Source organism: Artemia sp. Qi Xiang Cuo, chromosome 8, assembly GCF_049724085.1.
Source record: "Artemia sp. Qi Xiang Cuo chromosome 8, ASM4972408v1, whole genome shotgun sequence".
Classification (NCBI taxonomy): Eukaryota; Metazoa; Arthropoda; class Branchiopoda; order Anostraca; family Artemiidae; genus Artemia; species Artemia sp. Qi Xiang Cuo.
The window spans coordinates 32,320,640-32,344,789 of NC_142801.1; the positions used below are offsets into that span (position 1 = coordinate 32,320,640).

Sequence of the window (24,150 nt, forward strand, 5' to 3'; positions counted from 1 at the left end):
CCATGTCTCGTTTAGATTGTAAACATGTTACATCACCATTAAATTGTAAATTGGAACTTTCAGGATATATAGAGTGGCGAACAGTGAATTAACAAAATGGTACTATGTGCATACTGCTTCAGCTAATACTACTACTGCTACTACTAAGCGTGTTTTTTAAGCACATTTTTTAAATGATATGAAAATAATCATTCAATTTAAAAAATAGGGTGTTTTAGACACTTTGAAAATAAGCTATTTTCTTTATAGATTGCATTGGTTCCATATGCTCTATCCCCCTCACCAACTGAAGAAACAAGTCATGAACTATGTGTTTGCATTGGCGCGTCTATGGGGTTTCGTGACAATCAGGAAACTGAAATTACAGCTACCGACGATAATGAACAATATGGTAAATTCTTTCGTTTTGCTGATGGTAGTGTTAACTTAGACCAAATACCTTCTGATATTGTCAATTTATTGAGTAAGTACAGTTGAGCAAGGCCTTGCAATTAGTTCAGAGGGCGACTTACCATGGCTAAGCCGGAATACTATATAAATTTTAGATAATTTTACTAAAGAATTAAATGAGAACCTTTCCCCCTCAGATTTAATGAATATAGTCCCTATTCGATCAAATTTAATTGAAAATGAAATGACTTCGATGGATTCTCACAGCCCTATTGTTGAACAATGTGGGGGAGGGGTGGTGACGATAATATACAAGGAGGAGGGGGTAATGATATACAATTCACGACACTACCAGAATTTCAACAAACAAAGTCGATATTGAATACAATAGTCATTTATACTGCAAAATTCAGGTATCCATTTAATTCACTTATGGAGGGAAATTTTGTAACCGACCATAGATATCGTTCTTCAATATGTAGATAAAATTCGTGCACTTTTAGAAAACTAGATTCAGGTGTGGGGGGGGTAGGGACAGTATCTAAGCCTCAATTGTTTTAAAAATATTTTATTTGAATGAGGAACATAGTGAAGTGTACTAAACATTATGTACACACCAAGATGTTAATGGTCTATCCTAATTTGGAGAATTATGAGACAGTCTTTATGCAATGGATTGACACTATTATCACACATCTCAAAAATTATAATGAGAAACGGAAGTGGATCTGTGGTTTTATTTATTGAAAATTTAAGTGTAAATATATGTAAATTTAAAAGATATTTATTTTAAGAGGTGGGGCGAGGGAGCAGGGTATAGTTTTAAAATATAATCGCGATTTAGAAAGATGTAACGGCGTTCAACCAATCTGTTTCGAAACAGGCCAAAATTGTTTTATGTATGCTTTCCTCATATCAGTTTTCAAACCTCTGAAAGATGACGATACAAAGAAAAATTTGGAATACTGGGCCGTGCATGGGATGGAGGGGTCTGATTTTCCCATAGTAGATTTCACTTGTTTAGCGGAAAAATTTCCAGTAACACTCAGGTCGTTTGATATTTCCGAAAAGGCCAACGCCCATTTAAATATCGGTGTTACTGTGCTCCAATACGAAACAGAGTTTCAAGAGGGTATTGATTTCATAAAAAAGGTGTAATATTCCCAATAGGAGCCCCGTCAATTGAATCGGTGAAACACTGGGTTTGGTTATTGTACACACCACCTAGTGAACCCATTGCAATTGGTCATTTCAATCCTATTACGGATATTAGTAGAGTTCTGGGGAAGGGTAAAAAGGGGTAGGGGTGTATGTTTCTACTGCCCAATGTGTTTGTCCCAATTTTGTAGTGATTTAAAGCTACAAAATCATATGAAGAATTGCAGGCGTCACGGATATCAGCCGGTGGAAACAGTTTCGGGTGACAGGGCCATCTTGAGATTTAAAAATTTTCAAAATACGTTCCTGCAAAGCGATGAAATAAGTTTGGATTGTGCAGCTTACCTGATGAATGTGAACAACCCACAATTTCAGAACCGTATCAAAGAACATCAAGCTATTGCAGTTTTCTATGCCCACGCACAAAGAGACAGTTCTAGCACAATGCAATTGTTAGAAATAGTCGAAACATTGGATGGGAATAAGTGCATGATCAAAGCATTGACTAAATTAATTGTCACTGCAAATGGAGCTATTTCCCGTTTGAGAAATACTCACTACTTGAAGTTATTGTAAGCAGAGGATCACCTGGCGATTAAAAATCAAACAATATGCTGGGTTTGTCAGGGGAGATTTCAAGAGGGGGCTAAGGAGACCGGGACGCGGGGCCCAAGAGGAGGGAAGGGGAAAGTCAGGGATCATAATCACTTGTGGCACGAAATATTGTCAGGGGGTAGTAATTTTCGAGGTGTGGCACACCAATCGTGCAAAATGAATGTAGGCCAGTAGTTTTTTATACCGGTTTTCATTCACAATTCAAATTATGATTTGAAATTCATTTTACTGGCTTTGGCACGTATGCACAGGGAGGGAAGTGGAGCATATAGTCCATGGGTAAATAACTCATTTACCTACAATATTATATCCAAGTCTGCTGAGAAGCTGGTGTTTTTAGAGTTGAAATGGCAGGTAGTGAATAATGGACATCCGTGCTGGAATAAAATCCGGTTTTTAGATTCATATAGTTTCTTCCCCAAAGCTTTAAGTCAACTCATTCAAGGGCAGAAAAGTGACAATTTTGATAGTTATCCTCTGCTTAAACAGCGCTTTCCAGACAATAAAATTTATGAGTTACTGACCTGTAAAGGTATATATGCATATGCCTATTACTGTTCTAGCGCATGGTTAAGTCAGGAGAAACTACCCCCAATTGAAGCATTCTATAATTCACTTACCAATAGTGAATGCACTGCCGGAGACTATGACTTTTCCAAGAGGTTTAGGGCTTAGGGTAATTGTAAAAATGGTTGAGATTATTGTAAAATGTACTTCGCCAGTGATGTGTTAACTCTTTAAGATATTGTCTGCAAAAACATAGATCAAATTTATTCAGAGTTTGGACTAGATATTGGCTATTATTTTCCCGCTCCTCATTTGGTGATGGACTTAATTCTAAAAATTTGTGGGGAGGAAATAGAATTGATCACCGATGTGGATCAACACTTTTTTGTAGAAAGATCGATGAGGGGTGGCTATGTTTTTCATGGAGATAGCTTTCTAACAACGGATCTAACTGGACAAGACACCAGTCTAAAGCAGGTTTTCTTGACATGAACTCATTGTACCCCTCGGCAATCTCTCACTACTGTTTACCATGTCGTAATTACAAATGGCTTGAGAATCCTTGTGACATCCCCGACATTCACACCGTCGAGGACAATGGCCCACAAGGATGGTTCTTTAAGATTGACGGGCACATACCAGTAGAACTTCACGATTCTGTCAAAGATTTTGTATTTCCGTGCGTCTATAGACCTGTGACTAAGGAGTGATTGAGCCCTTACAATCGGTCTTTTGTCGAGGATATGGGCATGCATTGGACCCCCTCCAAGCAGAAATTAATTGCAGATAATGGACCCTAAACAAAATATTGTTGTTCACCATGTGCTTTTGCGATGGACGGTGAGCAATGGTTTCGGGGTCACAAAAATACACAAGGTCCTGGAATTCAATCAGAAACCCTACTTGATGACGTTTATTGACACCTTTGTCAGTAAACGCTCAATGGCAAAAAGTAAAGTTGAAAAAGAAATATACAAACTTATTTTAAATTCAGCTTTTGGCAAAATGTGTGAAAGTTTACAAAACAGATCATGTTGTGACGTCGTAACATGCCCAAAAGAATGTGCACGAATTATTGCCGACCTCAATTTTACAACATTCACGAGCAAAGAGCCGAATATGGTTCTTCTAAACAGAAAAAAGAGAAATGTTGTTCTGAACAAGAATATAGCGGGGGACAGTTCAGTACTGGAAATTTCCAAAAATCTCATGTTGTCGTTTTTTTTTACAAATTTTTCCATTTAAACAGGTAAAATGAGGGGGAGGTTCAAGTTTATTATATTGTCACCGATTGTCTGTTGTTAAAAGTTAAAACCAGGGATTTATTAAATGATTTGGAAAAAGGGGTGCACAAGAGCTCACGGATGGACTACACCAACTGGAATGAGTCCCTCTACACCCAGTTGGTGAAACGGCAGGCCCCCAAACAACTGTTAATGTTAAAATCAGAGACGGAGAGTGATTTAATATCCAATGGGGTATTCCCCGGTCCTAAACTTTACTGTGTGGAAACACACGGCAAGGATGTGAAACAGGCGTGCGAAGGGGTGCCTAAACTCTTTGTAAAAAATAATTTCGACATGAGTGTCTACAGAAGTTGTGTATATAGTTGTCCAGTGCCAAGAGCGAAAGTTCTAGCAATTCGCTCTCTACAGTATAGAAACTATACTCTTAGAGTGGAAAAAATGCCATGTCATGTATATCCTACAAGGTCTATGTGCTTGAGAATGGTGTAAAAGTACTCCCCCAAGGCCATATTTGAATTTCAGATCGATTTGAATGTGTAGACTATCGAAACCAACTAGGTCTGGATAAGTTAACTTAAATTCAATGAAAATAGTACTTGGTGGGTAAGGGGGAGGCAACATCAATTTATCAATCAACATTTTGTAGCAGCGGCTATTATATACAGAGTTTGTTTTCCTGCCGACCCAGAGATGGGGGGGGTTCCAGCCCACAGCCAGCCGTCGGGCAACAGCAGGCCCTCAGACCGGACTTGGAGGGGGGCCTTGGGGGTTCTTATCCTTTAAGTGTTGTAAATAGGCTAGAAAGTTGTTCAACTGTGCTCTTGCTGTTGTTTATGCTGTATTTTAAGTTGTTTTTGCAAATCAGTGAAAAATATTGTTGTTGATGTTGCTGTACAAATAGTGTGTGCTACTTTAAGTTGTTTTTTGGTAATAAATGAAAAATAGTGTGCTGTATTTTAAGTTGTTTTTGTCAATAAAGGAAAAGAATATTGTTTTTTATTGTTCTTGTTAACGTACTAGATAGATCTAAGAGAAAATTATTATTTATTCATTAGACAAGTATCAGAGAGACCGAAAATGACCCTTGGCATGTCACTAATGAAGGAGGCGAAGCTGGCGAGGTCCTCGTTGGAGGAGCTATGGTTGAAGGCTCAGAAGAGGTCGTCGTGGCGAACCACAGTTGCTGCGTTATGCGCCCCCAGGCGTAGGAGGACCTAAGTAAGTCTAAGACAAGTATGGTTTACAGTTACTTGTAGTCCAACTGTTGTCAAAAGCACGATGGTATCAATTTAAAACACCATTCAGGTCGTTTCTGTTTGGCCCATTAATGTCTGGGAAAACGACACTTTTAGCTAAAATAATTAAAAAGTATAATAAAATGTTTTTGGAAAAACTAAAGAAAATTTACCATTGCTATAGTATTAGGCAAGGATCCTATGATCAAATACAAGCTTTTGCCACTGCCACATCCATGCCAATACAATTCATACGGGGACTTGATGTTTTCAATAGTATTGAACCAAACTCATGGCTGATTATTGAAGATTTAGCTGAATCGATTGAACAGTTCTCACAGGAACCGCTACAACTGTTTACTGTTCGCTCTCATCATGAACATATTTCCATAACCCTAGTTCTACACAATATGTTTCATCAAAGCAAATGTATGAGAATCCTTGCTTTGAATTGCACCATCTATATTATCTACCAAGTTTTTCGTGACTCTAGTTCGCTAATAACTCTCAATAAGCGAATGTATCCCGGTGCTCCCAAATTTCTGCTGTCAGCGAACAGTAAAAGGCTATTAGTCATCATCATGACACTGAAGAAACTACATGAAAATGGACATTTATTTTCTGTTCTAGGTACTTCAAAACCTCCACTCAAGCAAGCCATACTCAAACATGATGTTGACAATGATTTCATTAATCTAATATCTGAACTTTGTTTAAATTTAACTGAGGGCAATTTACAATTGCCAGAAGGTGTTAGACAACAGACATAGCAACATCGTTCAACTGTACGTGCCTTGCCTTGCAAAAACAAAGGAAAATTTTTTAATAGAAATCGTCTCCTTCAGGTGGGCGGTAGCTTTCTTACAGTTTTACTGCCAATAATTGCAGGACTTGTAAACAGTTTTCTCTAGATGACTAAGCCCTATAAATTGACTCCAATAGAACTTTTCCTCTACCCGTGGAACATTTTGAAGACAATCTAAGCAAATTCATTAATGATGAAAATATCGCCAATGATAAAAAGCTAGTTTTACTTCAAGATGCATTGTGTCGTGTGGGCAAACATAGACCTTATCTTGAGATACCCATCGCCGTCACAGATCCCCCTAAACAGGAAAGATCTCCTCAAGATTCTGCAGCAGCAAAATCAAAAGAGAAGAAATTGAATTCCATAGTGACATCAATTGGAAACCTATTGCCATAGACCTATCGAAAACAAAGTAAAAGAGTATTAACATATCTCATGTTGGAAAGTGTTGGTGATGATCATCAAGTTCATGTCGATAGCACTGAGAAACGAATTATAATTCAGGGAAAAAGTTATAATCTTCTTGATATAATTTGCAATACAAATACGGATCGTAAAGGACTTTTATCATTTGACAATAATCTATATACCTTTTTAAATGCATCAAGCTTCCCCAAAAGTCTAATTGGCAATAAGCGAATTCTAAAGAAATTAAGAGAATATAGTAAAAATATTAGTCCTCGAACATCGCCAACAACACCATTTAAAAAAGAAGAAGAACAAGATTTTAATTCAATCTTGGACAATACTAGCACTACTAGTAGCAGCAGCAATGATTTGATGACACCAATGATGACGGCTAGACAAAAGCGAAGACGTATTGTTTTACCCTCCAGTGTGCAAAAAGGGAGGGGACATTACACTACGTATTTGGTTTCAAAATGGATGAAGTTTTAAAAACTTCAATGAAAATATTGGTGAAGTGGGAAGTTTAAGTTCCCCAACAACGCTCTTTAAAGTTGCCTATGACATAGATGGCAGCACATTCAAAACGCAAAAAAGTATCTGGAAAAAGAACCGAGTTACACACTGCATCGGAATCATAGGCTTTGTGGCAAACAATATCGACAAACTAAAGCCTTTTCCCTCTGCCTATAATTCAAACTGATCCTTTAACTTCAGACGCGATTCAACGGCGTCACAATACACCCTACAAATATATTCTAGTGGCAATAAGTGTCTTAAGTCGCTATGCATATGCCATTCCATTGTGATCAAAGAGAGGTGTTGAAGTTGCTCAGGCTTTAGAAAGTATTCTTGAACAAGATTGCTATAGAAAAATTCAATCGGATCGCGGTATCGAGTTTGTTAATCCTCATGTGCAAAAGGTTCAATTGAATTATAATACAACGCTCTATCATAGTCACAGTCCAATAAGGCTGTATTGGCTGAACGATTGATAAGAACGATTCGTCCATAAGTTTCAAGACATTGCACGCTGAAAAATACTTCTGCTTTTATTCATGATTTAGATCAAATCATTTAAATATATAACCAACAACCACATCGATCCCTGTCCAATGTTAGCCCTCGGGAAGTTCATTGCAAGGAAAATACATTTGATTCCTTTCTAAAGCAATATTCCAGTGAAAAAAAAATTATGAAGAAGAAATTCAATGTTGGTGATACTGTTCGAACTAATAGAACCAAAAATATTTTTGAAAAGAGGAATTATTTATGGAGCACTGATCTTCTTAAAGTGACAAAATTCTAGACACTACACCTTGACATATTGGCTGTGAGACACCAAAAATGATGAGATTCTCTGTGGGTTTTATGAATATGAACTACAAAAAGATAGAAACAGTAGTGAAATTTATCAACTTGAAAAGATATCAAAGAGCTGTTCTTGAAGAGGCAAGAACCATTTGTTTGTTCACTGGCTAGGATACAACTCTGATTTTGATTCTTGGGTTGCAGCTGAAGACATTAGCAATGCCCGATGATTTCTATTTGATTTTCATGTCCAATGCTTCTGATCCTCTGTACAATGATTTCAATAGAACAAGTGATTTTTGGACGGAAGTCTCCCCCACCATCAAATTTGACGGCGCATATGAAGTGGCTCTTGTCGACTGTATTCTCAAAAATACATATGAAATTCTGAAAAAAGATCGCAAATATGATCTAAAAATTAGACCCTATGGATGGTATGGAAAAATGGTACTTGTTAAATATTCGGGTAAACATACGACTAAGAAACGCTTCACTATAAATCATTCTATAGTGTTTTTCTTACCTTTTTTGTTATGTTTTTACTATTTAGTTTAAATAATTCTATGTATACTTGATTTTTGTTGATGGAGTGGAAAAAAGGTACTTGTTGAACATTCATGTAAAGATACGACTAAGAAACGCTTCACTATAAACTATTCTATAGTTTTTTTCTAAACTTTCTCTGGCGGTGGTAACTATATAGATTAAATAATTCTAGTCTAAATTGAGTTTTAGGGAGGGTAGGGTAAAATGGTACTTGTTAAATATTCGGGTAAACATACGACTAAGAAACGCTTCACTATAAATAAGTATATCGTGTTTTTCCGAACTTTCTAGGGCGGTGGTAACTCTTTAGATTAAATAATTATAGTCGCAAGTGAGTCGTTTGGAGGGTCTGGTAAAATGGTACTTGTTATATATTCGGGTAATAATACGACTAAGAAACGCTTCACTATAAATAAGGCTATCGTGTTTTTCCGAACTTTCTAGGGCGGTGGTAACTATTTAGTTTAAATAATTCTAGTAGGAAGTGAGTTTTTTAGATGGTGTTGAAAAATGGTACTTTTTAAATATTCGGGTAAACATACGACTAAGAAACGCTTCACTATAAATAAGGCTATCGTGTTTTTTAGAACCCTCTAGGGCGCTGGTAACTATTTAGTTTAAATAATTCTAGGATGAATTGAGTTTTTTGGCTGTTATTGAAAAATTGTACTTGTTAAATATTCGGGTAAACATACGACTAAGAAACTCTTCTCTATAAATAAGGCTATCGTGTTTTTCCGAACTTTCTAGGGCGGTGGTAACTATTTAGTTTAAATAATTCTAGAAGGACTTGATTATTCTGGATTGTAGGGTAAAATGGTACATGTTAAATATTAGGGTAATCATACGACTAAGTAACTCTTCACTATACATAGGGCTATCGTGTTTTTCCGAACTTTCTTGGGCGGTGGTAACTATTTAGTTTAAATATTTCTAGGAGGAATTGAGTTTTGTGGCTGGTGTAGAAAAATGGTACTTGTTGAATATTAGGGTAAACATACGACTAAGAACCGCTTCACTATATATAAGGCTATCATGTTTTCACGGACTTTTTAGGGCGGTGCTAACTATGTAGTTTAAATAATTCTAGGATTAATTGAGTTTTATGGATGGTATGGTAAACTGGTACTTGTTAAATAGTCAGGTAAACATATGACTAAGAAACACTTCACTATAAATAAGGCTTTCGTTTTTTTCCGATTTTTCTTGGCAGTTGGATATTTTTAGTTTAAATAAATCTATGAGGCATTGAGTTTTATTGATGGCATGGAAAAATGATACTTGTTAAATATTCGGGTAAACATACGACTAAGAAACGCTTCACTATAAATAAGGCTATCATGTTTTCCCGAACTTTCTAGGGCGGGGGTAACTATTTAGTTTAAATAATTTTAGGAGGAATTGAGTTTTATGGATGGTATAGAAAAATGGTACTTGTTAAATATTCGGGTAAATATACGACTAAGAAACGCTTCACTATTTTCTTTACTTGGTGGTCATTAAAAACAAAATTTTTGTGTTAAATAAGTAGTTTTTGTATCTTTTAATAGAGCTTTAAGGTGATTGAGAGACTCAGTTGCCGGAGTCCGTGTGATTTTTCTTCTTTTCAGTAAAGACATTCGATATCCTAAAATTGTTTAACTAAAACTTTTTCAAAACTTCAAGATTTTTCAACTTTTTTTTTTTTTTCTTTTTTTACAGAACTTAAAATGTCAAAATATGATTACAGTGCTAACAATTGCGCTCTGTGATTGGTCAGAGACACGATGTGACTTTCCCACTGGTATTCTATGACCGGTTATTGACACAACCTAATCTATTACATGTATTAAATCAGTATTTTTTAATCAGTGGAACAATAAACACATAAGTCATATCTATAAAAAAAAAGTGAAGATGGAGCATTTTAATAAAGTGTGTTTACATAACAAGGTTATTGTAGCATTGAATGCTGACAAAGAGAAGTATTTAAACTTTGAAACAAGTACAGGTGGTAGCACTATTGGACATGTATGCATGCATTGTCATGACAGTAAGGAATTAAATTTCTCTTGGGAATACCGAAAAAATTCAACTCTTACGTTGGTGGTTATGCGAGATTGAGATCTCCAGAGAAGATTGCACTCATAGAGAAATACAACATAAAAATAATCGTTGATTATAAGGGTCAAATCCTTGCTGCTGCTGCAAGTAGCACATTACCTGCTGATACATCAAGTTATCACCATTCAGGCAGTAACATTCACTTGAAGATAAAGACATGACAGGGATGCTCTTCTACTAATATTGTACACCATATCTTGTCTAAGTGTCGAAACTGTTACCTGTGTAAAAATAATGGGATAAGAGACCGCGAAATTGCCATAAAAATAAAAAGGGCATTGTCAGAAAATATCACGATGGAATATAAAGATGAATCGATGAAAAACAAAGCACCAGCAAACGTTACTGCCATTGAACCAAATAATACCAAAGACGAAAAGCATATTGAGCCTGTTGATGAGACACCAGTAAAAATTGTGTATGACTCAAAATAGAATAATGATTATTCTACTGATTACGAACTAAGAGAAGACAATAGCTACAATATCAAGCGAGAACATGGTGAACTATTTTATGGAGCAGATTCAAAATGTCCAAAGTTAATCATTGATATTAATAATGTTTCATAATATATTTTTGTATTAATATCTTACATAGCATTATTTCATTAAAAATATATTATGCATTACATTGTTAAGTGTTCATTATTTTTAGAGTAAGCTAGCATATCAAACTTTTAGAATGTCTAATAAAACCTCGGAGATGTAAGAAAAGGAGTTTGCATTCATCTATTGTCAGACACACGGGAACAAATTATTTCTTGAATTCACCTCCTGGATAAATAAAAAAAAGACATTTCATTTAAGAAATTATTAAGTAATTCTAAGTAAGCAACAATCTCTTTCTTGAAGTTACATCAAGGATACACAATGCAGAAATTTCATTTAAGAAACTATCAAAAATTGTAAGTAAGTAGCAAATTCTTTCAAAAATCTGTTAATACGTTTAAGCAATAAATATCTTTAAGCTTAACCCGTCTTTATTCTTTAGAATAGTTTTAATCATTTCATTAAATTATGAAGAAATTGTAAGTTAGTAACAATGACTTTCTTGAATTCACTTCCTGGACACAATACAGATATTTAAATAAAGAAATAATAATAAAATAACAAGTAAGTAATAAAGTCTTTATTGTTTACCCATATTGGATACAAAAAACAGAAATTTCATTCAGGAAATTATGAAGGAATTGTAAATGGTTAAAACACTCATGTTACCTAATGAACACACATTTCAGAAATTACACTTAATGAATTATAAAGAATTTTAATTAAGTAGCAAATTCTGTCTTTAATTCGCCCCCTGGGTAAATAAAAAGTACAGTTCATTAGATAAACTATGAAAAATTTGTAAGTAAGTCGCAAATTCTTTCTTTAATTAACCTGGTGGATAAAAAGAAAAGACATTTCGTTCAAAAAACTATGACAAAATTCCAAGTAAGTAACAATCTCTTTATTGTTTTCATGACTTAGATACACGATGTAGAAATTTAATTCAAGAAATTATGAAAAAAATTCTCAGTAAGTAACAATTTCTTTCTTGAAGTCAACTCTAGGATACACAATACGGAAATTTCATTTAAGAAATGATTAAAAAAAAAAAATTTCTTTCTTTAAGTCAACTCCTGGATACACAATACGGAAATTTCATCGTAGAAATTATGAAAATATTTTTAATTAAGTGAAAAAATCTTTTTTTTTTCACATCTTGTATATACAGTACAGATACTTAATTCAAGAAATTATGAAAAAATCTCAAGTAAGTAACTTTTTTTTCTACTTATCAAAAACAATTTTCACCTAGCTATATGATGTATAAATTTAATTCAAGAAATTAGGAAAAAATTCTCAGTAAGTAACAATTTCTTTCTTGAAGTCAACTCATGGATACACAATATGGAAATTTCATTCAAGAATTTCATGACTTAGATACACGATCTAGAAATTTGATTCAAGAAATTATGGAAAAATTCTCAGTAAGTAACAATTCTTTATTGAACTCATCTCTTGGATCCACGATAAGGAAATTTAATTCAAGAAATCATGAAAATATTTTTAAGTCAGTAACAAACTCTTTATTGATTTCACCTCTTGGATATACAGTATAGATACTTCATTCAAGATATTATGAAAAAATTGCAAGTAAGTAAATTTTTTTTCTCTTTATGACAAATAATTTTCACTTGGCTAAATAATGTATAAATTTAATTGAAGAAACTTTTGAAAAAATTATCAGTAAGTACTAATTTCTTTATTGGATTTACCTCTTGGATACCTAATGCGGTAATTTCATTTAAGAAATTATGAAAAAAAATTGTAACTAAGAAGCAAATTCTTTCTTGAATTTAACTGTTGGACAAACGAAAAAGACATTTCGTTCAAGAAATTATGACAAAATTCTAATTGAGTAACAAACTCTTAATTATTTTCACAAGTTAGATATTCATAGTAGAAATTAAATTCAAGAAATTCTGAAAAATTATCATTCCATGTGCCAAATTCTTTATTTAATCACATATTGTACAAACAAAAAACAAATTTTCTTTCAAGAAATTATGAAAAAATTCTCATTAATTAAAAGTCTTTATTATTTTAAATAGTTAGATATACGACGTAGAAATTATATTCAATAAAATACGAAAAAATTCTAAGTCTAAGTATAAAATTACTTTTTGAATTCGCCTTTTTGATAAACAAAGACAACAAAAAATACATTTCTTTCAATAAATTATGAAAAAATTCTTATTAAGTAACAAACTTTATTTTTTTCACGAGTTAGATATACGATGTAGAAATTAAATTAATGAAATTATGAAAAAATTCTCAGTAAGTAACCATTTCTTTCTTGAAGTCAACTCTTGGATACACAATACGGAAATTTAATTCAAGAAATTATGAAAATATTTGTAAGTAGGTAACAAACTCTTTGTGTTTGTTTCACCTCTTGGATATCCACTACATATTATTAATTAGATAAATTAGTAAAAAATCGATATTCGGTAGCTTTTTTTTTTCTATTTAAAAAAAACAAATTTAAAATATAGCATTGGTATATACATTTAGTAAAGGAAGTTATTTTAAAATTCAAGGACATTAAAAGTTTATTTAGTTAAGCCAACTCTTGGATAAAAACAGTAAGGAAATTTCATTCAAGAAATTATAAAAAATATTTGTAAGTAAGTAACAAGCTCTTTATTGATTTCACCTCTTGAATATACAGTACAGATACTTCATTCAAGAAACGTAATTAAACACGTTTTGAAACTACATGCTATTTGTATGCCTTTCCTTGGCACCTTTCCAAACGAGCGGGGAGTCCCCCCTGGTTCCTACACATTGAAAAAAAGCGACCAGTACGAAAACTCCACGTTTTCAACCAGACTTCTTTTTTCGGGACCAAACAGGAGAGATATGCAAAGTCGACCAAGCTTTATTTCATTTTTTTTTTTAAGGTTCATCATGACGAGGTTACGTCCACGTCACCACAAGCTTCTCTCCTTTAATTTTTTTTTTGTAAAAATATAATTATGTAAAGAAACAATAGAGAAGAATAAAACTGAAAGGAAATACAAAAAATAAAAAATAAAAGAACAGAATAGATAATTTTATTATAGAAAGAAACTTTACAGAAATAATGATAACAGTCCCCACAATGTTTGCAAGAATGAGAGCTTACTTATTATATTATTTGTCTCAATAATCAATAATTAAAATACATAGAAAAAACTGTTAATTAAAATGGACTAATAGAGAAATGTGTTTATTAAAGAAACTGACATAGAATAAAAATTTGAAAACAGTCACCACAAGCTTCTCTTATTTAGTTTTTTTGGTCACAAAAGAAGTAGTGAAAGAAAGAATAGAGAAGAATAGCAAGGAAAGGAAAGACAAAAACTAAACACTAAAAGACACGCATATAGAAGTGTCTTATAGAAAGAAACATTACAGAAAAAAATGAGAACACACCCCGCAAGGTCCGCAAGAATGAGAACTTCCTTTGAATATTATTTGTCACACTCATAAAGGAGTAAAATACATAGACAAAAACTGGGAATGAAAACGAACGAATAGAAAAATGTATTTATGAAAGAAACTGACAGAGAAAAAATAATTGATAACAGTCACCACAAGCTTCCCTCATTAATTTTTTTTCATCCCAAACAAAGTATGTAAAGAAAGAATAGAGAAGAATAGAAAGGAAAGGAAAGACAAAAACTAAAAGAAACGAATTGAGAAGGGTTTTTATAAAAATAAAATCGACAGAAAAAAATGGGAGTAGCCCCCGCAAGGTTCGCAAGAATGAGAGCTTCCTTCGAATATTTTTTCGCAACTCTACTCTCAAAAGGAACAAAATACATAAACAAAAACAGGGAACGAAAACGAATTAATAGATAAATTTATTTATGAAAGAAACTGATAGATAAAAAAATTGGGAACAGTCAACACAAGCTTCTCTTCTTTAAACTTGTTTTTGTTACAAAAAAAAGTATATAAATAAAGAAAAGAAATAGAATAGAGAAGAACAGAAAGGATAACAAAAAGAACATTTTTACAAAAACAACATTGACAGAAAAAAGTGAACAGTCCCCGAAAGGTCAGCTAGAATGAAAGCTTCCATCAAATATTTTGCCACAACCCTAGGAACATAGTAATAAGATAGATGAAGATTACAAACTAAACCCAATGAAGCGAGAAATATATTTATGAAAAAAAACTAACAAAGAAAAAAGGAAAGGAAATAGTTTCTGCAAATGACAATTTGCTTCGAGTTTTTCATCACAACAGAAGTGATAAAGTAATAAAATAGAAAAACTAAAATTAGGAACTAAAAGGAATGAATAAAGAAAAATATAAAGACAGGAAACGAACAGAGAAATCGATTAAACACACCTTGTCTACAGACTCTTGCTCATCAATTTTTTCCTTAGATTCCAGATACAACACCTTGAAATTTTCAAGTTCAGTAATCTCCTCTTTCAAGAAATCATTTACATTTTTGTTTTCGGCCACCATGATCGGGAGAGTATTTTCTGACTTTTCAAGTTCTTTGCTAAGCTTCCGGTGTTCTACAAAAAAAAAGATTGACTTAAAAACTCATTTTCCAAAACATGCAATTAAAAGGCTTGTCAAAAGAAATAGTATTCCATCCTTTATAAAACACATCCACAATATCATGAAAAAAGAAAGTGCAATAAAGAAACTTTCTTCTAGTTCATAGAAACTTTCTATGTTTCAGAACATAATTTGCACTTTACTGAAAAAAAATAAGGACGCTGTTAAAAAATGTTTTTAAAATTAATTTATGAAAAAAAATGTTTTTACTGTTAAAAAATAAGGACATCTTTTGCAACCAGCGAACTTGGAAGTATACCATTAGCATCCACGGTGCTTTGTGTTAGATGAGGAACTGCTTAGGTGATGTTAGCTGAAGATATTCGTATAGTTTCACTCAGCCGAGAAGTTATTTCCATAATTTTTTGTTGTATGCTGACTGTTCGAACAGCCTTTTAGCTGTTCCTCTAAGCTATTTTTTGCCATGAAAGGAGATTTTAAAAGTCCGTGGAGGTATTTCGTATAGTTTTTTTTTGCACCATGATTCGCACACTCTTCTTTTTCAATAAGCGAGCCATACGGGACGCTTTGCTTCAGTCTATAAATTAAATAAATACAAAAAGTTTTTTAACTGAAAGTAAGGAGCGGCATTAAAACTTAAAACGAACAGAAATTAGTGCGTATATGAAAGAAGCTGTCCCCACCTCAACGCCTCGCTCTTTAGGCTAATTTTGTTTAGTGTTTTAAAAAATAAAGTGGTGATACAGAGTAAAACTTTAGCGGAAAGAGCGAGGCGTTGAAGAGGTGCCACCGTGGAAGGGGTTCCCTATACCGGAAGCGGCCCTGCAAAGCGGCTAGGCAGATGTTGAATTAATGTTGGTTAATTGGTTGTAGAATGCCCCCAAACCAAATAGTTAAATAATTAAATTATAAAATTTTTTTTTTAATTTTTTTTTTTTTTAAAAAAATTTCTAGGTTTTTTTTTTTTTTTTTTTTTTGTCTAGGTGGTACATAAATTTTTTTATTAGTTTCGGAAATAATGAAGTTAGTACCACTGAGAGGGAAGGAGGTGGGTTTAAAAAAAAAGGGGGGGGGGGAAAAAAATACCTTTTCCCAGGGGCTGTGGGGGGTCATAAAATCTCTATAGATATATTTATTCGGCCTTTTAACTATGATGAAAAAAAAGGCTATCTCAAAGTTATGATCAGACGACTTTGAGATAAAAAAGACGACTTTGGGAGGGGGCCTAGTTGCCCTCCAATTTTTGGTCACATAAAAAGGGCGCTATAACTTTTAATTTCTGTTTGAATGAGCACCCTCCCGATATTCTAGGACCACTGGGTCGATGCGATCACCCCGGGAAAAAAACAGCAAATAAACACGCATCCGTAATTTTTCTTATGGCAAAAAATAGAAAATTCCACCATTTTTTCAGATAGGAGCTTGAAACTTCTACAGTAGTGTTCTCTGATAGGCTAAATTTGATGGTGCGATTTTCATTAAGATTTTATGACTCCTAGGGGGTGTTTTCCCCTTTTTTGAAAATAAGAAAAATTTTCTCAGGCTCGTGACCATTAGTAGGTAAGACTAAACTTAATGAAACTTATATATTTGGAATCAGCATGAAAAATCTGATTCTTTTGATATGTCTATTGGTATGAAAATAGAGTTCCGGTTTTCAGAGTTACGGTTACTATTGACCCGGGTCGCTCCTTACTTAAAGTTTGTTACCCCGATGCATCCGATCAAAATAATTTTGAGATAGCCATTTTGTTCAGAATAGTGTAAAGATCACACAACAATGCCTCTGGAGTTGACATAGCCTTTTTCTTTAGGCTACTCAATACTGTCTTATTTCTTATTTTTACTACTACTACTAATAACTACTCATCGCAGCACTAAGCCACCTGAGGCCAACACAGCTACGCAAGCTCCTCCTCCACCCCAATCTGTTCAAAGCCTCCCTCTTAACCCTCGCCCAGGAAGTTTACATTTCCCTTAATTCCTTCCTTACGACATTCTCCCATCCCATTGTCCATGCTTTCCGTTTAGCTCTATACGGTTTGCCGAAAAGGACTTAACGAAAAGGACCCTGCTTAACTCCTAGTTTAATGCGAAACCAGCTACTAACCTTATTTCCTACCTTAACTGCAGCAGAGTTATTCTCGAATATAGCATTAATTACTTTAATGTAATTGTCCGGTATGTCCTACAAGGGTAAGACCTTCACTAAAACTCTTCTATCAGCTGAACTAAACGCTTGCTTTTAATCTATAAAACTGAGGATTAAAGATGTTTGATGATCACGCACTTCTCAATTATTAGCCTAAGATGAGATGAGAGATGAGATGAGAATGGTTTTATTTTCAACTAATAATTAGATCATACTTAACTGGCACTTACCACATTTTTAAATAGCATTATTACCCAAACGTAGAAATGAAACGTAGAAACTTTGGTCGAAACATCCTCTACCCTTCCTAAAACCGAACTGTTCTTCTTTTAATACTTTGTCTACACCATCTCTAAGTCTAAAAAGTGTCATCATACTAAGTAATTTTTCATAACCACCATATTTAAGAAAATTATTACTACACTATCAGCACCTGGGTCCTTGTTATTTTTGAATCTTCTTAGTACTGTCACTAATTCGTCCTCACAGAACAAATCTAATTTCACATCCAAAGTGTCGCAAACTTTTTCATTTTCCTCTATATCTTTTCCTGTAACTCTATCCCAGTTTAGCACATTCTAAAAATGTTCTACCCATCTCTCTTTAACTCTTTACTTATCATTAATTGTGGCCCCATTCCTATCTTTAACTGGGACAAGTCCAGATTGACTTCTCTCTCTCAATTTATTAACATACCGGTGCAATAGTTTATTGTTATGCCGTCTAGTTGCATCTTCCACATCCTCAGCAATTTTATCCATGCCCTGCACTTCAAATTTCCTTAGTTCACGTTTTAATGATGTCTCTACTTTCTTTATATTACTCTTATTTTCATATGAATTATCACTCAGATAATTTTTGTACGAGCCCCTTCTCCCCTCTATAAAAATAAAGCATCTTCAATAATATTCCTAGCTGCATTCTTAACTTTCTTCCCTAAGACGCCATCAGAAACTTTCATATTATTTTCCCAAAATTGTTCCATCCATTTTGTACATTGTCAAATTTTAAACTCTTCACTTTCGTATTCAACTGCTCCTGGAAATTTCCTTTAAAATTTTCGTCCTGGATTCTACTAACGTCATAGCTTCCTGGAAAGAAGTTCTGAAATTGATGATTTACTTAGGGGATGTTTTTTTTTGTTTTATTGATTTGTTGAATTAAAATACCAAGAAAATGAATTTTTAAATGAAAATAAAAAAACCTACGTTTTTCAAAATCTAGGGAGAAGGAAGTAACAAAAAATTAGAGGGACAAACCTTCCACCCGCTGTTCAAGAGTAACCATTGGGACTCAATTTTTTCTTTAACAAAGCGGTATTTCCATGCGTGTCTATATAGACTTATGTAATTTAGAAAGATAAGGCAAACATTTTTGTAAATTTTCTATTATTAGTACAAATAAGCCAATTTCCTATTTTGGAGGGGATAAAATCGTGCTATAGCTTAAAAAAACAAAAAAAAGAATGTCAAAGCACAAAATGTTTTAAAATAAGAGTTAATGTTAAATTTGTTAAAGAACGAATTAACATATAACATACTGAATTGAAAATCCTTCATTTGATTTTCTTTAAACTGTGTTTTGACATGATTTGTAAAAAAAAACCACATCCTCCTCAAAACATTAAAAAGAAAAAAAAATTATAAAGAAATTAAAATAATAAATAGATACACAAAAAGGGGCAATAAAGGGAGATGGTATTGGTAACAAAGACCAAGGAAACTATCAGAGAGGGTGACTACTTTTTTTTTTAGTATTTCAAGTGGGGGGTAAAAGTATTTTCATATCTTGAAGTAAAGCACTCAATAGAGGACAAGATTGGAGCAGGCAGAGAAACAGCATTGGTCGGGTGGAATTTGAAAGTGAGGGGTGGTAGGATTTTGGGAATTTTTTTTAGATTTGAATTATTTGTGTTGTATTTTTAGGAGAACAAAGAATTTTCTTGCACTCAAGCGTCTTTAACTTAGTTTCTTAGAAGGAGAGAATAAGGGACTCTATCCTCCTTAACAATTATTTATAGGGCTCTTTTTGATGGACTGAAATGTCTAACTACTTGCTTGTCATAACTTCAATATTTGGACAGTTTTTGCTTACATGTAAAATTACGGAGTTGGCAAAAAGGACTAATAGTTATGCATTTAGTTCTTTTGTCAATAACCTTGTAACTAGGATTTCAAATTTTATCTATCAGGAAACTTTATTTGCTGCCGAATAGGCCTATGCCACCTAAACGTAAAGGTAGATTTCACCGCATGTTTGGCGGAACTTCTATGACTGAGATAGTGCAAGGCAAAACATAAGTCTAGACAAAAAATTTTGCTGAACCTTTTTTTTGAACGCCAATTAATGCCAACAAATTTTAGTCAATTAGTAAGGATCTCTTGCTAAAATAAAATTATAACACAAAGCTGTTTGCTAGATTCCACAAATATTCTCTGGTGTTTGAAAAAACAGAGCCCAGTCTTTTACATGGTCGTACATTTGACAATATGTATGAAGTTAATATTTATCTGGGAATTACTATAAGGCAGGCCAGAGAATATAAATAAAATTTAGCTCAAAAATTTTTTAACCTTCAAAACAACTTTAGACAGAAGTAAAAAGAAAGTATTAAAAAAGTATTAGAGATAAAACGAGTAGTATTTGTATATAGTTCTTTATTATGGGTTTGTTTGGTAAAATTAGATAGCATTAGCTGTTTTTCTGTCAGCCACACTTAAATCTCACCTTTTGACACCCAGAGATTATTAAAAAAAAAAAAAAAAAAAAAAAAAAAAAAAAAAAACAACCGAGGAAATAAAAACCTCAATATGGTCAAAAATAGAGAAGAATAAAGGGACGATAAGGCTTACAAAAATAAGAGAAGTTTTGGATTCGCAAATTCCCCTATTTACAAATGAAGACCAAAGATTAACGTATGTAGATGATAGATACGGATTGTTCTCGACCAATTCCTGGTGGAACATACTATTGGCCGTATATTTCGTATTCGCACCTTACCAGACCATAAGAACCCTATCGACGTGTAATTACGGAAAAATCCTATAACTAATAAAACGAAAATCCAATAGAAGAACACGGGGAAACAGCTGAAATGCTGAGGTTACACCCGGAGCCCCATGATAACGGCTAAGCCAAGAAATAGGGAAGACATCAGAAAACGAGTGGGTATAGAGGTCTCCACTCGTCCTTGTTATGTCTTGTTCCCTCATTGTAGTACTGTTCGCAAAAACCGTGTGGTTATGACGCTGCAACAAGAGTTTCTTAAACAGCACTGACGTGCTTGAACAAGGCAGGCATGAAAAATATCGTAACAGTAGACATAAAACCTAATAATTCAGTGTAAATTATTCTAATTTAATATATATATGTCCGTTCTAAAAACAAATTTGAAGACCTTTCGGTCTTAGATTTTCATTGTGAGTACTAATATTAGTGTATTTATTTAATTCTGTCTCATCGATTAGAAATTAATATGCAAAATTAATACGTGACTTATTTTTACTATGAGTGTTTACTTTAAAGAACGTGTGATTCTGCCTCGCTATTTTTATTACAGGAAGTAAATGGCAAATTGGTTATTGAGCATTACAATGAGCTGCCAAGTACAGATACGACCCAGTAGCATCTATTTTCATCATATCTCAACCAACAAAGAGTACTCACCATAACTCCAGGCAACTTTCATCCCAGCTTCGTCTACGAAAACAACAGTTACCTTCGACCGTCGTTTCTTCGACCATGAACAATATTACATATCAGGTAACACTATATTTGAACCTCAGTATCAAGTGCTTTAACGAACTATATAATCACATAAATGCTGAGAACCCTATCGATCAGAACAAGATAAACGATATTTAACGATATTTGAAGTTAAAAGATACTTAAAGACATTTGAAGATATTTGAAACTGAAGTTAGAGAAGATTTGAAGTTTAATTCTGAGAACCCCATCGATCAGAACAAGATAAACAATATTTAACAAGATTTGAAGTTGAAAGATACTTAAAGACATTTGAAGATATTTGAAGACGAAATTAAAGACAATTTGAAGTTTAATTATTATAACTACATCTATCATCAAAGTATAAACGATATTTGAATTTAAATGACACTTAAAGACATTTGAAGATATTTGAAGCAGATATTAAAGACAATTTTAACTTTAACTCTGAGAACACCATCGAGGAGTACAAGATAAAAAATATTTAATGCTATTTGAAGTTAGATGATAGTTGAAGATGTTTGAAGCTGAAATTAAAGACAATATATTAAGAGAGTCACTATAGTAAGACGATAACTCGTATCTAAAGGCACAAATAAGCAATTTTACGCAAAAATACATTCTCTATGTGCCTCAAAAATCCTAAAAAAAATGATATGCTGAGAAGAAAAACACCAACACCCTGAGTGTGAAGAATCATTTCACTGTTGACAATCAGAACGGTATTTAACGGTCATTTCCGAGTTGACTTTCAGGGAAAACAAACCGTATTAACACAACTAGACTCGAATTGTTACATGAAGAAACCATAACTTAAGTGCTTCAAAATTTTTGCCACGACAAAAAGAGTGAAGGACAGTAACTTACAACAGAAGGGTGTAGTACACTAAGGACACGAAAGATGATGAATAGATGTGAAGTTACATGTGTTACTTCCTAATAACTTTGACAATTTAAAAATCCCAATAGTGAAAATGTTTTAATGTTATCAGTGAATATGATGAACCCAATATTGTATGTTATAAATCATTCATGTATGTACCACAAGTAGAATTAGGTGTAATATTATCATGTTATTCATTTAACGTAGTGTAGATAGTATGTAGTACGTCATATAGACAGCAAAATAAAAAAAAACTAATATAAAAGTAGAATAGCCCCAACTTTGTTGGAAATGTAAAAGTAATCAGTGTTAGATATAAAAAAAAATCCTTAGTATAGCACCTAACCTAGAACCATAAATAATCTTAGTCCGGTAGATGAATTTTAGATAGGGATGTAGAATAAAATAAGAAAAATAATTGAAAAATTTTAAGCACTCTTAATGAGCAGTTACTAATGACGGGACGTCATTATTTGATGGGAAGGGTAATGTGCACCAGTATTAGAATACCATATATTTAAAATACAAGATTCTTTTCTTCTAAAGATGATTAGGGCAGAAATTAAACGTCCCCTAATTGAGTTCAAATACCGCTTCCAAGAGTCTAAATTTTTAATCAGCAAAAAGAGAAACTGTGTTCTACCTTCAGTCAACCAACGACACTTGTCGTTCGAATCTCACTAAGATAATGAGTAGCAAGAAAAATGTTAAGTACGATATTTCTAAGGAAGTTTAAATGGCAAAAAAATCGTGTGAACGCCTGAATCATCTGAAAAATCTTAAAGAATTCATTGGACGAAAGATATACATCCTTGGTCCTCTTGGGCCAATGGCGGGCAGTCCTTACAGCGCAGGACAAAAGAACTGCGTTTGGGAGTGGGGTAAATGTGTTTTTTAATTTTAATATGAAGTCAGATCTGAAACGATTAGTACGAAACTATTATATTTCGGTCACCGTTATTGTCATTGACGTGACCCGTTGCTGTGCGACTAAGCATGTAAGTTCAATAAATCTATTGTCTTTCTTATCTGTTTTTATTTCATTTATATGTCTGCGTCTAGTCCAATAATAGATAATTAGTTCGTAAGTCTCCAAGGTAAATGCTCCCAAACGAATCTGATCTCCAGATAGCTCAAGAAAGAAGAGGCCACATTTATATGTCTACATATTAAATTTTCTCTCATTGATTGAGAGCGGCACTAGCCTAGTTGACACAATCTCCAATGCTATAAGCGGCGCTATCGGAGAAATTCCTATCGCCACGGCTTAGAAGAATGTTTCTAACCCCTGCTAGCCTATAAGAATTCGTATCACTTAAATCAGATCTGATTGTGTCATGGAAACAAAGCTTTTGAGACGTCAAAACTTATAGTTCAATAAATCCGTAATTACTACCAAAACAATACATAACAAATGGCGCGAGTCGGACCTTGGAGAAAAACTTGCGAACTAGTTAGGCTGTGAAACTTTGTAATTTGATTTTAATTGTTGGGAAAGATACAGACATATAAGAAAAGTGATTAGGCTTATTGCCGCTAGGCTACAATAGGAAACCCATTATACATTATAGGATATAATAGAGTCCCCCAAAATATGTTAATTAAAATTTTAATTTGATATAAAAGCAAAAAAAAAAAAATTTACGAAATAAACTAATTATTAATAGTGCAAAAGTTAGTATCAAAAAATATAGATATTGCAAAATATAACCCGGAATACAATGGTCAGTCAGATATTGACGAATTTAATATCCAATTGACCCAGTTTGTACAATTAACAAAAACAGACGTTGGAGCGTTAAAAGACATACTGCTTCTACGATTAAGAGGCCAGGCCTTAACCTATCTAAAACAGGTCGAACATACCATAGGCAATGACGCCAACTTGCCAATAAATACGGTTGATGACTTGTTAAAAGCATTCAAAGAGAGATTTATAGAAACCAGTTCTATAAATAAATTAAAACACGGAGTAGTAAGCTTTGATTTTTC

The 24,150-nt window shown here is 33.4% G+C and overlaps 1 protein-coding gene and 1 long non-coding RNA gene across 2 annotated transcripts in view; both read left to right on the forward strand.

Annotated features, from left to right (window-relative positions):
- LOC148949331 (uncharacterized) overlaps positions 1-485 on the forward strand; it is a 2,229-nt gene extending 1,744 nt beyond the window's left edge. The window contains exon 2 of the long non-coding RNA XR_016142103.1: positions 250-485. This is a non-coding gene — a long non-coding RNA (uncharacterized LOC148949331). The remainder of the gene's footprint in view (positions 1-249) is intronic.
- LOC148949329 (retinoblastoma-binding protein 5 homolog) overlaps positions 1-24,150 on the forward strand; it is a 327,298-nt gene that overhangs the window by 107,748 nt on the left and 195,400 nt on the right. The window lies entirely within an intron of this gene.